Raw genomic sequence first — 14,339 nt, forward strand, 5'->3', positions numbered from 1 at the left:
ATGTGTTGGTATATGTACATATGTATATGGATCTAAATACCGCTATGAGCTATGTTATAAATCGCGAATAAGCGGTATGGGTGTTATTTCGTTAGAGTTGTCATGTTGTTATATTGTCATGTTGGTTTGCTTCTCAGCGACGTGATCATTGTAAATACTGCACTGAGCTATGTGATAAAGCTCCATGGACAGTATGTTTTATTTTCAACAATTTTTTTGAGGTATATGTGTGGTTGAACACTTGGGATAGTGTCCCTCAGGGGGGGTTCTATAACAACCCTAGTGAAAATTCGATGTAACAATTTAGTTAGTAAAGGAAAAAATAATAACCACGGTTGATGGTACAATTATTCCAAGCTTAATTTTGGGGAAAACATCATAGTGTGAGTGTTCATTTGGTTTATTATGGCTAAGGAAATTGACAAAGGAAATGGTCAAGGATTTAAAAAGGCAAAATGGATTTTTTGGCACATTTATTTATGAAAATCATGGGAATTAGGAGAAAAGTAAGGTGAAAGGTCACAGGTTGCATGTGAGGAGGAAATTGAGAAAAATAATGGAAAATGAAGAAAATAGAGGCCTAATTGATAAAAAGGTCTCTAAGGATACCTTTTTTCAGTTTAGTTTTGGAGTTCTCTCATTATTCTCTCTCTCTCTCTCTCTCTCTCTCTCTCTCTCTCTCTCTCTCTCTCTCTCTCTCTCTCTCTCTCTCGCTCTTGGACACTTAGATTTTTCTTGGAGCTCTTTGGAATTGGATGAAGAAAGGCAAAGAGGGAATAGGAAGGAAGGAACATGCAACGAAGAGCGGGATAAAATAGCTACAACAATATTCTTTGCAAGTATTGATTTGCATGTGCATTTTCCTTACTAGATTTAGCATGCATGGTATTACATGTGGTTCTTTTCTTGTTATGGCACGGGTTTTTCCAGATGTGTTACTGTTTTTAGCCTAGCCTTGCTATTTCTGGATAGCCATGGTGTGATGGGGTTCTCATGTTTTGGTTGAGCTGGATTGCCAGATGGATTCGAAGCTGAGTGAGGTGGATCTTCAAATGATATAACACATGGCGTAGTAACCCCTGAACCAGACTGTGGGTTGCAATAATGCCAAATTTTGTGTTGCCTCGGTGGGCCTAGGAACCCTTGTTAGTGAATGGTTGGTTATATGGTAAAGCCAAGAGGTGGATTTCTCTCTGTTGGGCCTAGTAATCCAGTGTTGGGATATGCAGTAAAGCCTAGAGAGGGGGTATTCATTTAGGGCCTAGTGATTTGGTGTGGGTTGCGATAAATCTTCAGAGACAAGGAGACAAGAAAATTTCTCACATTGTAGGTGGATAAATCTAGTGGAATCCATGCTTGTTTTAGCATAGTGATCGGGTGGAGATCATGGTAAAGCCTATTCTTACATGTTCACTATGTTGGCCTAGTGATCTGGGATGGATTACTGTAAAGCCTGGTTTCTATTGATGAGGGTGAGGTGGTTTAGCCTCACAATGCCCTAGTTGGTTCTTTTGATTTGAGTCTCACATTCATGTTTGGAATATGGAACGGGGGTGAATGGCTGAAGAGATATTTGGCTCAGCCATTCTATGGTCGGGTGGAACTAAGTAGTCCCATCCCAGGTTTGGATTTTTCATCTATGAGGTTATTTCTCCTTGTATTTCAATGAGTATTATAATGGTTTATATGTGCATCATATGTCTGTGATTTCCTTGGTATTTCTATTGCTATTATGTTGGTTATGTATATGTTTTATAATAGTGGCTATGTATGACTCTCATCATGTTTTTACTTGTAAAGGAATGAACAATGTATCTATGACCTAATATATGATAATGCAACAAATGATATAAGGGAACAATACTTCTTAACAATTCTCAGATAAGTATGAGACCCTTATGCTAGAATATGTTGTTTACACATGTAGATTACATATTTCTGATATGTTAGACGACATGCTTGTCATGGCTAGTAGGATTCGAGTTAAAGGCTTGTTCAAGTATTTTCATTTGCATCATCATGTCCTTGTTATCTTTCTGTTATGAAGGTATCATTCAATTATGGGAAGTGACCTAGGCTCTAGGCCTGAAAAGGTGGCTCAAATCCCGGGGACGCTCACAAAACATTGAGCAAAATAGTCCCTGGACATTGGCATGCCTTGCCACGCAAGCATCTAGAGCCTCTTGGACGCTATGAGGCCCATGTCACGGGCATAGAAAATTTAGGGGCTAATATTCGCACGTGGGCTAATTTTTCATGGTTTTTCCAAAAAAATGATTTGTCAATTTCCTTTTTTTTCTAAAAAATATTCGCCCAATTTTTACAATATAAAATATTTTAACTTAAAAATCGCCAAAATAATATAGAGACTATATATAAAATCATTATAAATTTGAATATTTTTACAAATATATCAACAAACATTTTATAGTTTGCATATTACACACTAGTGAAATTCACCAAGGTTTCTAAACTTTAAAATAAATTTCCATCCTTGAAATTTTCCTTGGTCATGGGAGCTTCTGGCCATCAAGTGGTCTAAAACCTCAGTGGGACCCAGGGGTTGGTTACTAGAAATGTTGGGATGATTCTTAGGAGTGTCGTTGATGATGTGGAAGGTCTATATGGTGTGTTTCCGTCGATTCCACTTCTTTAAGGTCATCTAGGAGGTTGAATCCAATCATAGTAGCCTCTCGTCACATGTTTACCCGGGTTGGCCGGTTACTTGGGTAGATGTGGGAAGAAGATGTTAAAGAATAAAATTAAATGGTCGCCTGGGAAAATGATATTTTATAGAATTTAAAAGATTGAAAATATTTCTATTAGTAAATTATTGTAAGATTCTTCTTAGTGAATAAGTGTAATATAAATTTTAAATTGTTTGAAAAAAAAATTAAAAAAAAAAATAAATATATATATATATATAGTCTATTTTATGAATAGACTGATTTTAATTACAAACTTATTAAATATTGTTAAGGGTTAAATTTTTAAAAACTTAATGAAATATTTTCATAGCTTTTAATTATGAATTTAGCTAATATTATAATAAATCAAATCTCTCACAGTAAAAATATTTTGATAATCTTTTGCATAATTAAAAAGACTCAATGAAACTAAAGATTGTGGTAAGAAATCGATTCCATAGATTTATTTTGTGGGTGCAACGAAATCAAATACATGAAAATCACAATAGTAGCTAAAATCACCGAACAACAGGGTAATTCTTCAATTGTGGGTGGCTTTATGTTAATGTTTGTTGTTAAGAGGTTGGCACTATGTTACACAAACTTGCCCAAGTTATGTTTCTATGTATCCTTGCTAGGGTCACAAATTGGTATTGAGATAACATTAGGAAATTTGTCAGTAAATTCCAGTGCATGCTTTTGTAATGAGATTTGGCCATTGAATATGGCATGGCCAAGGAATTTGATAGTAGTCTGAAAGACTTCTATCTTCCTTTTACTCAAAACAAGACCATTATGCTTGACTAATTGTTTAAAAGTATGCACATGCTTAAAATGATCTTGGATGTTCTTAGAGAAGATCAAAACATCATATATATATACTATAAGCTAATCAGAGTATGGCTTAAAGATCTTGTCCATTATCTTCTGGAATTTGGATGGTGCATTTTTTAATCCAAAATGCATCACGTTCCACTCGTGGTGGCCTGCTGGAATGCTGAAAGCAGTTTTGAACTTATCTTTTTCTGCAATAGCCACTTGCCAGAATCCTTCTTTCAAATCAAACCTAGAAAAGACTTTAGCTTCAGCTATCCTACTTATCAAATCACCTTTATGGGGTATAGGACAGGTGTCGTTTGCAAGAACAGAATTCAGAGGTTTAAAATTTATTACCAGTCTTGGAATGCCTCTGATTTGTTCGGCTCTCTTGTTGTCGTAGAATCCATAACAGTTCCAGGGGTCGTCAGATTCTCTGATGAGCTTCCTGTCCAAAAGCTGTTTGATCTATTTTTCACAGAGATCTCTGTAATCCTTGCTCATAGGAATGGCTCTACTTTTATAGGGTTTTCTTGTGTACGCTTCTTTATATGGGAGTTCTACTGTATATTGCTTTCTGTGCCAAAATGCATTTGGTTCTTCTGAGCATCATTTTTCTTCAATCTACTTCTTTAAATCCTCAATCTTTCTTTTTACTTAAGGATATTTGAGCCGTTCCTCCACTCTGAGTGTGGATTTCAGATCCTTAAGATCTGATAATCTGGCTTCTGCTTTGTCCAGGTTTTGGACAGTCTGGACCGTTGTAGAAACTTAGGGATTCGAGATGTATGGTAACTCGATCCTTTTTCTTGTTCCTTTAGAAGTGGGAACAAAGATAAAATATCCAGCTTTATTATCTTCCAATCTTGTTGACCCATGCGGCTCAAAAGCTACTAAGAAGATGTTCCCTAGAATGCAGTCAACTAGGATATTTACAACTGCAAACTTCAGGTTGATGCAGCGATGCTCAAAACAAATAGATGTGTAGGCACCTCATATTTGAGTGTTTTATTGCCCAATCCTATAACATCCCTTTTAGCAGAGACCTAATATTTGGCTGGTGTGATCTTCTTATTGAGGATGTTTACCTCAGCTCCTGAATCGAGGAGTGTTGTAAGTTCAAACATTTCTCCTTTGATGCAGATGTTTATTTTGACATGGTGTTGCTGATAGGAGATAGTCAGGAGTCTCATTTTTTTAAACCCATATACAGGGTCTCTCTTCGTCTCAATAATCTCAAGATTAGGATTATCATATTGTGTAGTATCTGATGCCTGCGGATCTTCTTCTTCTTTTTCTACTACCTTTTTCCCTTTCTTTATTTCTGTAATCTGGGAGTTTAGAGCAGAGATATCATTTTTGATGTTGTGGATTTCTCTACTCACTTCTCCCAAGGTGAGGGATCGCACCTTATCTGGTTTCTCTTGATGTCTCTGAAAAGATATAGTATTTCTGTCAAAAGATGCATCAACAAATAATGGCTTCTTACCTGTATTTCTGGAAGAATTGGTTCTGAGTTGATCCATAAATGCCTCAGTCAGCCGATTCTTCATTTCACCGTCTTCCATGGCACGTATCTGAGATAAGATTTTTATCTCATTTCTTCGGTGGCAGCCATTAAGATCTTTTCCTTCTGAGGTCTAAAATGGAAATCCTCAGAATTTTCATCACTGTATGATTCTGAATCAGAATCATAATGTATCTGACAAGCACATTCTCCAGAGCTTATCCATGAACACGTTGTAGCTTATGAGTCTGAACATTCTCACATGTGTGCTTGAAATTCTTCATGAGATGAAGAGCTAAAGGAATCATAGGATGATTCTTCAAACTGGTGCTGCTGGAGTTGGTCTCTGATTACCACGTTTTGGCAACGCTCTGTCTTGTGAGAACGAGAACCACATTTCATGCACTGTATGGATCCCTATTCTTCTTGTTTGAAATTTCCCCCCTTTGAACAAAGGCTTGGGACTTTTTGCCTCTATTTTGTTTAGACTCTTCTCCATTTGGACATATTGAGGATGTATGTCCAGTCTTTTCACATAGCCAACAAGTAAGGCTATTCCATTTCTCCTGCTTAGATGTATGGAGATGGATGTCAGAAGGTCTATAATAATGTGTTTTTGGGATATATCTGTAATAGCATTTTTTGGCTTTGGAGGATCGGCCTTTAGATCTCTGAGGATCTTTTCTCTAATTTCTGTAGCTCTTAATTTCTGCCTATATTCCTTTTTGGCCCTTTTCTTTGCTTTCCTCCGCTTGACTAGGGGGTCATCAACTGTAAGTCCATATTTACTACAGATGGAATTTTTATCTGGAGTTTTGAGCGCTTTTCCAAAGATTTGTTTGTTTTGGAGCTTGTGCATAAACTCACCAGAGTTTTTGTGATGTGAGCATAGATCTCACACCAAGTATATGGCTCAAATGGAAATGGACGACTTATTGTAGTCTAATATAATCTACAAACCTTGATGGGAGTGCGACAAGATAAACCTGTTTCCACAACAGATTTTTGGAATCTTGTACCTCATAGATTCTCTGCATCTAGTCTCTATGGAAGTCTTCGTACTATGACATCTTATGACATTTTAGATTCATAAGAATGACTTCATTCTTATCTGCTATTTCAGTTTCACTTCCGCACCAATGTTCAAGGATCATAGATGTCAAAGCACCTATCCTATTACTTATCAGTGTGCCATCTGGATTATGGATCACATCTCCAGCTTCATCTTTCAGCACTTCTGCCTCCATTTTTGCTAATAGTTTTGGAGATGATTCTATTTCCCACCACCTGAGCCGTGTCCCTGTAAAACACTGGATAATGGTCTTGCATGCTTCAATTTCACTTTTCCCTCTTAGACACATTAGCTTGTATTCTATTAACATCATATCAATGACTTGTCTAATCTGGCCAACGCTCAGATTATCGATGTTCCATTCTCTATGAGAGTCAGGGAAGAAAGTGTGTGCATATGGAAGCTTACCTTTACCTTCTAGATCAGGTGTAGGATATTAACTGAACCTACTTTCAAGTGGTTCATAGATAGGAAAGATCTAGGAGTCAGGATCTTTCTTTTCTTCTTCTTCTTCCTTGAATAAGGAAGCAATAGTTATTTTCTCTGTAGCCTCTGGTTTTTCTCCTGAATAAGTGGCTACTTCTTTGGGGAACAGTGCTGGGAACCTGTTTATTGTCTTTACAGGATCCTGAATCTTTATATTTCTTTTGTACAGAAAAGAAGTAGGAACTGGTTTTTCTGTTTTTGACAGATTGATTTTTTCAACTTTCTCAGTCAAACCAGATATAAGAGATTTAGTAGTATCAAGGTGATCTACTAACTTGTCTTCTACTCCTTCTATCTTGGATAAAGATTCTTTAGCATAAGAGCGAACAACAGATGTAGTATATTGTACATCATTGAGATTTCTGTTAACCTCAGTTATTGAAACCTGAACAGTATCAAACTGTTCTTTTATTTCTGCTGCTTTTGTTGTATTAATCTCCAGACCTTTGATTATTGTGTTGGTCCAGTTGATATGTTCAGATGCTTTCTGAATCCTCCCATCTATGCCTAAAGCATTATCATCCTTTTGCACCAAAGGAATGGCTTTGGCTGCATTTTAATTTTCTCCAATAATAATTCCTCTGTATGGAGGAATAGTAGATGGGGTCTCTACTCTGCTGACATCCAAGGAAATCCAAGCATGTTTGGTAGATGAAGAAGATGATCAAGTTAAAACAACTTCAGGGGAAACATTTTTCTTCCATTCATAGAAGGAAATCCAAGAATTTGTAATTTCCATATAATGTTTCCAATCTTCAGCTAATCTCTTCTTCTCTTCAATAGAATAACTTAATCCAAACTACTTAGCATTTGGATTAGTAAATAAGTCCCAATTTAACATAGCTTTCATCCACTTGGAACTTATTTCTGATTTCAAACATCCGGACATAAGAGTAAAGAATTTATGCATCTCGATGACTGCAGGCTTTTTACAATCATCTAGGACAGGACCAAATCTACAGGCTGGAATTAGGCCTCTTTCTTGCTCAAGGTAACCCAATCCATATTTGGGCTTAGCAGGTCTCATTGAACTCATCATTTCTGTCAATCGAGGATCTTCTCCTTCAAGAGTAATGGTTTCATGCATCATTAGGACGTGATCAGACTCTAGCTCATGTGGAAAAGGTATGTCTGAACATTTCAGGTTCGGGCATGAATTTATTGAAGTGGAAGGAGGAGCTTCTCCAATTCTGGGATGATGATTTATATGTATGATAGATTTGGCAAGCGTACATAAATTTACAGCAGCTTTACACTCTGGACATGTAACTTCTAAAGGATTGAAGTTAACTAATTAGGCAAACTCAAAAAGAGAAATATGTTTACAAGAAGTGGAGGTGGAACATGCGGTATCAACAGTACAAGGATCTTGATAATACTTTGAACTCTTACAAGCTTTTTCAATACCTTTGTAATCAATGATGGATCTTCTGGGAAAAGACAAAACTACAGAAGACTGGTTTTCTTTGATATCAGCAGAGGTTATTCTTTTTGGAACAGGAGGCTTGGGATTATTGACAACCCAGTGTTCTGGAAAGGTGAGGTCTTCCCATAGGATAGTTTGATGTTTTTTTTTTTATTCTTTGAATCAGTGAGAACAACAACACTAGATTTAGAGTCATGACTGGGAGTATATTTTATAGCTGGTCATAAGATATTAGTATGTTGAAAGCATCCTCTGGTCTGTATGGCTATGTTATGTCTTTTTTTATGCATATCAAACCCAGAGGTTTGAATTTTCAATTGCAGGATATCATTGATAGTCTCATCATAGACATAGACTAAAAAGTTTGGGTAATAGTGGAAAAAGACTGGGCCATGTGACAAAGGGGTAAGATCACGAACTGTAGCCAACACAAAAGTATTTAACCCTTGATGAGTTAAAGGGTTAATTCCTATTCTGATGCATCCCAAATGAATGTATTTTGTTTTCAATCTCTTAGCCTTGACCTGTAAAACTTTAGGATCCAATAAAGGAATGGACTGTATATTATCAGAGCTTTCCTGGATTTGACTTATAGACTCCTTAATACTAATCCTAGTAGCGGATTTCAAATGAAACATGGATAGGTCATTATAAACTTCAGAGGCAGATATAGCAGGTAATTTCCAACGGGCAGAAGGCTATGTTTCTTCATAATTCAAGTTCTGCATAGTTTAAGACTCTACTTGAACTTGAAGCAAACATGTCCCTAAGAGGGTTCTCTTCTTCTGTTAACACCATAGTCTAGCCACCACTGTTGGAACCAGTCACATTGTTGGTTTCTCTAGAAGGTTCCCATTGTACTAAACTTGAGTTTAGTATAATGAGTCTCTTCTTTATTGTCCACATTAAGAAAATCCCACCATAGCTTTTTGTAACCTGCAAAATCATAAACTGTGTAAGGAAAAATAATTTTTGGATCTCCTTTTGGCCAGATGGCTACATTGTGGGTAGGCCATGACCATGTTGGGTTTTTGATACGATGATTGCAGAAATATTTCTCATATATTCCATTATGGCCCCCCCCATGATACCATATGCCAGATATATCATGAAAATATTGTTGCAGAGCTACTTCTGCAAATCTGGCTTCTCTTTCTGCTTTTTCATAAACCATATCATGTATCCATTTGCCTCCTTTTGGATACACTCTCCTTTTGGTACAAGATGCTAGATGTCTGTATGTGCCTGTAGATTAGCATCTAGTACTTTTGTATTCCTTAACTGCCAAGTAGGTTTCCAATTTTTCTTGTATTCTTCCCATTCTTGGTTGTTAGGGATGGTGCGAAGGACCTCTTGTTTTTGGGCTTGGCCCCATTCCATTACTATGACGATTATGTGGTCTTGAGGCTGGATGTACTCTCTGCTGAGAAAGTTTGGAAGACAATTCTTTTCTCCTTTTATGTGTTCAACCTGAAAGTCAAAGTTAGCAAAGAGTGCTTGCCACCTGGAAAATTTAGCCTCTCCTGGATTTTTAATGTCTTTTGTTAAAACTTTATGCAGTGTTGAAGCATCAGTTCTAAGTAAGAATTATCTATTTATTAAGTAGATATCAAATTTGCTGATGCAGTTCCACACAGCCTTGACTTCCTTTTCTATAGTGGAATAATTCTGCTTAGCTAGATTCCAAGTTCCAGATGCATACTGAACTATTTGTTCAATGTCGCCAATCCTTTGTTTTAAGATGCCTCCCCATCCAATATTGCTTGCTTCGACAATTTTGAATGCATTATCATCTGAAACATATAATATGGGAAGAGATTTTACCTTGGCTTTAATATTTTGGACAGCCTTTGTATGAACTTCTGTCGACTCTGGTGGATTCTTTTTAAGTCTCTTATTCAAAACACTCCTGTCACTGACACGATCTTGGTAAAAATTACTGACATAATTCAAACATCCCAAGAATCTTTGCAGCTGATTCTTGTCTGAGATAACATCAGGAAATTCATCACAAAATTCCAGTGCATGCTTTTGTAATGAGATTTGGCCATTGAATATGGCATGGCCAAGGAATTTGATAGTAGTCTGAAAGACTTCTATCTTCCTTTTACTCAAAACAAGACCATTATGCTTGACTAATTGTTTGAAAGTATGCACATGCTTAAAATGATCTTGGATGTTCTTAGAAAAGATCAGAACATGATCTATATATGCTATAAGCCAATCAAAGTATGGCTTAAAGATCTTGTCCATTACCTTCTGGAATTTGGATGGTGCATTTTTTAATCCAAAAGGCATCACGTTCCACTTGTAGTGGCTTTTTGGAATGTTGAAAACAGCCTTGAACTTATCTCTTTCTACAATAGAAACTTGCCAGAATCCTTCTTTCAAATCAAACTTAGAAAAGACTTTAGCTCCGACTATCCTACTTATCAAAGGACCTTTATGGGGTATAGGATAGGTGTCGTCTACAAGAACAGAATTCAGAGGTTTAAAATTTATTACCAGTCTTCGAATGCCTCTGATTTGTTCGGCTCTATTGTTGACGTAGAATCCATAACAGTTCCAGGGGCTGTCAGATTCTCTGATGAGCTTCTTGTCCAAAGTTGTTTGATCTCTTTTTGATAGAGATCTATGTAATCCTTGTTCATAGGAATGGCTCTGCTTTTACAGGGTTTTCCTGTGTACCCTTCTTTATATGGGAGTTCTATTGTATGCTGCTTTCTGTGCCAAAATGCATTTGGTTCTTCTGAGCAGCATTCTTCTTCAATCTGCTTCTTTAAATCCTCAATCTTTCTTTTTACTTGAGGATCTTTGAGCTGTTCCTCCACTCTGAGTGTGGATTTCAGATCCTTAAGATCTGACAATCTAGCTTGTGCTTTGTCCAGGTTTTGGACAGTCTGGACCATTGTAGAAACTCGGGGATTCGAGATGTATGGCAACTCGATCCTTTTTCTTGTTCCTTTAGAAGTGGGAACAAAGATAAAATATCCAGCTTTATTATCTTCCAATCTTGTTGACCCATGCGGCTCAACAACTGCTAAGAAGATGTTCCCTAGAATGCAATCAACTGGGATATCTGCAACTGCAAACTTCAGGTTGATGTAGTGATGCTTAAAATAGATAGATGCCTTAGGCACCTCATATTTGAGCATTTTATTGCCCAATCCTATAACATCCCTTTTAGCAAAGACCCAATATTTGGCTGGTGTGATCTTCTTATTGAGGATGTTTATATGAGCTCCCGAATAGAGAAGTGATGTAAGTTAAAACATTTCACCTTTGATATAGATGTTTACTTTGACATGGTGTTGCTGATAGGAGAGAGTCAGGAGTCTCATTTCTTTAAACCCATATACAGGGTCTCTCTTCCCCTCAATAATCTCAAGATTAGGATTATCATATTGTGTAGTATCCCATGCCTGAGGGTCTTCTTCTTCTTTTTCTACTAACTTTTTCCCTTTCTTTATTTCTGCAATCTGGGATTTTAGAGCAGAGATCTCATTTTTTATGCTATGAATTTCTCTACTCACTTCTCCCAAGGTGAGGGATCGCACCTTATCTAGTTTCTCTTGATGTCTCTGAAAAGATCTAGTATTTCTGTCAAAAGATGCATCAACAAATAATGGCTTCTTACCTGTATTTCTGGAAGAACTGGTTTTGAGCTGATCCATAAATGCCTTAGTCAGCCGATTCTTCATATCACCGTCTTCCATGGCATGTATCTGAGATAATATTTTTATCTCATCTTCTTCAGTGGCAGCCATTAAGATCTTTTCCTTCTGAGGTCTAAAATGGAAATCCTCAGAATTTTCATCACTGTATGATTCTGAATCAGAATCATAATGTATCTGACAAGCACATTCTTCAGAGCTTGGACACGAACAGGCTGTAGCTTCTGAGTCTGAACATTCTTGCATGTGTGCTTGCAATTCTTCATGAGATGAAGAGCTAAAGGAATCATAGGATGATTCTTCAAACTGGTGCTGCTGGAGTTGGTCTCTGATTACCACGTTTTGGCAGTGCTCTGTCTTGTGAGAACGGGAACCACATTTCATGCACTGTATGGATCCCTGTCCTTCTTGTTTGACATTTTTCCCCCTTTGAACAAAGGCTTGGGACTTCTTGCCTCTGTTTTGTTTAGACTCTTCTCCATCTGGACATCTTGAAGATGTATGTCTAGTCTTTCCACACAGCCAACAAGTAAGGTTGTTCCATTTCTCCTGCTTAGATGTATGGAGATGGATGTCAGAAGGTCTATAATAATGTGTTTTGGGGATATATTTGTAATAGCCTTTTCTGGCTTTGGAGGATTAGCCTTTAGATCTCTGAGGATCTTTTCATTGATTTCTGTAGCTCTTAAATTTCTGCTTATATTCCTTTTTGGCCCTTTTCTTTGCTTTCCTCCGCTTGACTAGGGGTTCATCAACTGTAAGTCCATATTTACTACAGATGGACTTTTTATCTCGGAATTTTGAGAGCTTTTCCAAATATTTGTTTATTTTGGAGCTTGTGCATAAACTCACCATAGTTTTTGTGATGTGAGCATAGATCTCACCCCAAGTATACGACTCAAATGGAAACTGGAAGACTTCTTGTAGTCTGATATAATCTACAAACCATGATGGGAGTGCATCAAGATAAAACTATTTCCACAATAGATTTTTGGAATCCTATACCTCATAGATTCTCTGCATCCAATCTCTATGGAAGTCTTCGTACTGTGACATCTTATGACATTTCAGATTCATAAGAATGAATTCATTCTTATCTGCTATTTCAGTTTCACTTCCGCACCAATGTTCAAGGATCATAGATGTCAAAGCACCTATCATATTACTTATAGGTGTGCCATCTGGATTATGGATCACATCTCCAACTTCATCTTTCAGCACTTCTGCTTCAATTTTTGCTAATAGTTTTGGAGATGATTCTGTTTCCCACCACCTGAGCAGTGTCCCTGTAAAACACTGGATAATGGTCTTGCAAGCTTCGATTTCACTTTTCCCTCTTAGACACATCAGCTTGTATTCTGTGAACATCATATCAATGAGTTGTCTAATCTGGCCAACACTCAGATTATCGATGTTCCATTCTCTGTGAGGGTCAGGAAAGAAAGTGTGTGCATCTGGAATCTTAACTTTACCTTCTAGATCAGGTGCAGGATATTGACTGAACCTACTTTCAAGTGGTTCATAGATAGGAAAGATCTGGGAATCAGGATCTTTATTTTCTTCTTCTTCTTCCTTGAATAAGGAAGCAATAGTTATTTTCTTTGTAGCCTCTAGTTTTTCTCCTGAAGAAGTGGCTACTTCTTTGGGGAACAGTGCTGGGAACCTATTTATTGGCTTTACAGGATCTTGAATCTTTATATTTCTTTTGTACAGAAAAGAAGTAGGAACTGGTTTTTCTGTTTTTGATAGACTGATTTTTTCAACTTTCTCAGTCAAACCAGATATAAGAGATTTAGTGGTATTAAGGCAATCTACTAACTTGTCTTCTACTCCTTCTATCTTGGATAAAGATTCTTTAGCATAAGAGCGAACAACAGATGTAGTATACTGTACATCATTGAGATTTCAGTTAACCTCAGTTATTGAAACTTGAATAGTATCAAACTATTCTTTTATTTCTGATTCTTTTGCTGTATTAATCTCCAGACCTTTGATTGTTGTGTTGGTCCAGTTGATTTGTTCAGATGCTTTCTGAATCCTCCCATCTATGCCTAAAGCATTATCATCCTTTTGCACCAAAGGAATGGCTTTGGCTGCATTTTGATTTTCTCCAATAATAATTCCTCTGTACGGAGGAAAAGTAGATGGGGTCTCTACTCTGCTGCCATCCAAGGCAATCCAAGCATGTTTGGTAGATGAAGAAGATGATCCAGTTAAAACAACTTCAGGGGAAACATTTTTCTTCCATTCATAGAAGGAAATCCAAGAATTTGTAATTTCCATATAATGTTTCCAATCTTCAGCTAATCTCTTCTTCTCTTCAATAGAATAACTTAATCCAAACTACTCAGCATCTTGATTAGTAAATAAGTCCCAATTTAACATAGCTTTCATCCACTTGGAACTTATTTCTGATTTCAAACATCCGGACATAAGAGTAAAGAATTTATGCATCTCCATGACTGCAGGCTTTTTATAGTCATCTGGGACAGGACCAAATCTACAGGCTGGAATTAGGCCTTTTGCTTGCTCAAGGTAATCCAATCCATAATTGGGCTTAGCAGGTCTCATTGAACTCTTCAATTCTGTCAATCGAGGATCTTCTCCTTCAATAGTAATGATTTCATGCATCATTAGGACATGATCAGACTCTAGCTCATGTGGAAAAGGT

General features: G+C 37.0%; 1 pseudogene; it reads right to left on the bottom strand.

The window, feature by feature from the left end:
* The window catches only part of LOC149194844 (putative boron transporter 2), a 79,939-nt pseudogene extending 74,868 nt beyond the window's left edge, over nt 1-5,071 (bottom strand).
* Nucleotides 5,072-14,339: the final 9,268 nt, after the last annotated feature.

The sequence above is a fragment of the Pinus tabuliformis genome, chromosome 2_2 (genome assembly GCF_031772625.1).
Source record: "Pinus tabuliformis cultivar Carrire ecotype Pingquan chromosome 2_2, CPIR1, whole genome shotgun sequence".
NCBI classification, from domain to species: Eukaryota; Viridiplantae; Streptophyta; class Pinopsida; order Pinales; family Pinaceae; genus Pinus; species Pinus tabuliformis.